This window comes from Scylla paramamosain, chromosome 12 (assembly GCF_035594125.1).
Source record: "Scylla paramamosain isolate STU-SP2022 chromosome 12, ASM3559412v1, whole genome shotgun sequence".
In the NCBI taxonomy this organism is placed as follows: Eukaryota; Metazoa; Arthropoda; class Malacostraca; order Decapoda; family Portunidae; genus Scylla; species Scylla paramamosain.
In genome coordinates, this window is record NC_087162.1 from 19,080,448 (window position 1) to 19,082,947 (window position 2,500).

General features: G+C 48.3%; 1 protein-coding gene across 2 annotated transcripts in view; it reads right to left on the minus strand.

Annotated features, from left to right (window-relative positions):
• The window catches only part of LOC135105822 (sugar transporter SWEET1-like), a 124,299-nt gene that overhangs the window by 66,473 nt on the left and 55,326 nt on the right, over positions 1 to 2,500 (minus strand). Inside the window, exon 2 of one of the 2 annotated variants that reach the window (XM_064014421.1) lies at positions 612 to 707. The exons of the other annotated variant lie outside the window; for it this stretch is intronic. The gene's annotated coding sequence lies outside the window, so the exon portion shown is untranslated. The remainder of the gene's footprint in view (positions 1 to 611; positions 708 to 2,500) is intronic. 2 annotated transcript variants of the gene reach the window in all.

Consider the following 2,500-nt stretch of genomic DNA (forward strand, 5'->3'; position numbering starts at 1 on the left):
ATCAGCAGTCACTCTCGCCAGTTGTTTGCTTTCCATAGAGTTGGTTGTTTTATTTACGCACTACGGACAGTTAGTTATTCATTACAACCAGTTGTTCAGCACCTCACATTACTTTCTCTTCTTCTGCTCTTCAGCTTCACTTGTTACTCACAATCCCTGGTTACTTACCATCAGTTACTCGCCGATATCAGTTATGGCATCAACAGTTTCGCAACTTCAATAGATATTCATCCTCACATAGGCAGTTAGGTAGTAACTCACCATCAGAAGTTACTCACCACCACCAGTTACTCACCATCACCAGTTATTCGTCATCACCATTTACTCACCACCACCAGTTCCTCATCGTCACAAGTTATTCACCACCACCAGTTACTTGTCACTACCAGTTACCCACCACCACCAGTTACTCACCACCACCAGTTACTCACCACCATCAGTTACTCGTCACCACCAGTTACTTGCCACCACTAGGTACTCATCATCACGTATTACTGGCTATCACCAATTAATGTCATCACGGTTTAATCATCATCACAAGTCATTCATCATCTTCACTATCAGTAATTTAGCAGCAGATAACTAAATGAACAATTGTAGCACAGACTCACCCTGAGGCAAAGCTGTGCAGTATTCATCAGCGTTCACCAGACAAGCACAGACACATTCTACACGCCGTCCCGTCCTTGGTCCATTAGCGGCGCTGGCTGGAGCGAAACAGCGGAAAATTAATTGCATTTACGCCCACAAGAGAGTGATTATCGTGAACTCTTCCTGTGTAATATTACGTGGAGGGATGGGAGGGTCAGGGGCCGGGTGGGAGGGATGGGAGGGTTAGGGGACGGGATGGGAAGGATGAGAGGGTCAGGGATGAGGTGGGAAGGATGGGAGGTTTAGGGGTCTGGGTAGGAGGGAAAGGGAAGGCTGGGAAGGATGCAATGTGTAAGAGTAGGTTAGGTTTGAGAAGGGTTGGTTTAGGCTAGGTTAGGTTAGGGATGAAGAAGGAATAGGATGCACGACGCAAGAGTACGTTTGGTTAGGTTAGGGTTGTGTTTGTTTACCTTTGGTTGGGTGAGGTTAGGTGAGCTAGGGAAGTTCAGGGAATAAGATGCAAAGTGTAAGAGTAGGTTATGTTAAGTTAGGGAAGCCTTTGTTTAATTTTAAGTTAGGATGAGTTAGGGATATGTTAGGGAAACGAAGAAAGAGGAAATAAGAAGGACTGGCAGGCTTATTTTTTCCAGTCAGTGAAGCATCGAATAATCATGTTTACGAGCAATGAGCTTCCCTTCCCTTCCCTGAGCCCCCAGCAGACTCCCGTCCACAGGCGCTCAGCTCAAGGGCTTCAGGAGGGAGGGAAGGCCGCCCCGCCCAGTCTAACCCGGCCAAGCCCCTCCCACGCGTCACATTTTTTCCATGCGAGTAGCTGTAGCGTCGCATTCCGCCCCCGCCACCCCGCACAGGGCAGCACGCGGCAGGCCACATGGAAAATGAAGTCTGGGAGGCGAGAAATCGAACATCCAACCTTCGTAAGCCTGTACGTGGGCGGCGGCGGCGGCGGTGGTGATGGTGGTGACGCATGCGTGGGCGGCGTGCGGGTGGAGGCGTGGGTGGTGGAGCAGCCGTGGGATGTCTCTCTTTTTGGTGTGTGTGTGTGTGTGTGTGTGTGTGTGTGTGTGTGTGTGTGCTGTTTAATGTTCCGGGGAGGATATAGTTACTTTGTGTTCCTGTTAGTGTTGCTGAACATGAAAAGCGAGGAAGGAATGTAGTCTGTTCTGTTGAAGCTGCTATCACTTTCATCAGCATCACCACCAGAGAGTGAGAGACAGACAGACAGACAGAGAGAGAGAGAGAGAGAGAGAGAGAGAGAGAGAGAGAGAGAGAGAGAGAGAGAGAGAGAGAGAGAGAGAGAGAGAAAGGAGAGCACAGGTACACGTGAGAATCGAGAAAGAAGATAACAAAAATAGAAAACGAGGAAATACAACACACTGACACATTTCCACCAACTACACAACCCTTTACCCGTCACCTACACACCTGATATCCCTACACACACACACACACACACACACACACACACACACACACACACACAAAGTCTTTCATCACACGCAAGCACCTGTGAACTAGATTTAAGATATTTCCCAAGGCTGGTTCTCGTGTATACCTCCCAGCGGCGCCGAGCTCATGCGGGTTTACTGTCCTGTGTAAACTTAGTATATCCGGTACGCGCCAAGTAAATCTGGACTTTGCTTGCGCTCAAAAGGAAAACTGAAATGGGATCTGCATTGGTACTGAGTTTGTATCGTCCAACATACATGAGCTTAGTGGAAGAAAAAAAGGTTGATAATGTTGGTGTACAGTCTCTCTCTCTCTCTCTCTCTCTCTCTCTCTCTCTCTCTCTCTCTCTCTCTCTCTCTCTCTCTCTCTCTCTCTCTCTCTCTCGGGCAACAATCAGGTGAGGTGTTCCCAGATTCATATAGTAATAATGCCTCGAGATGAA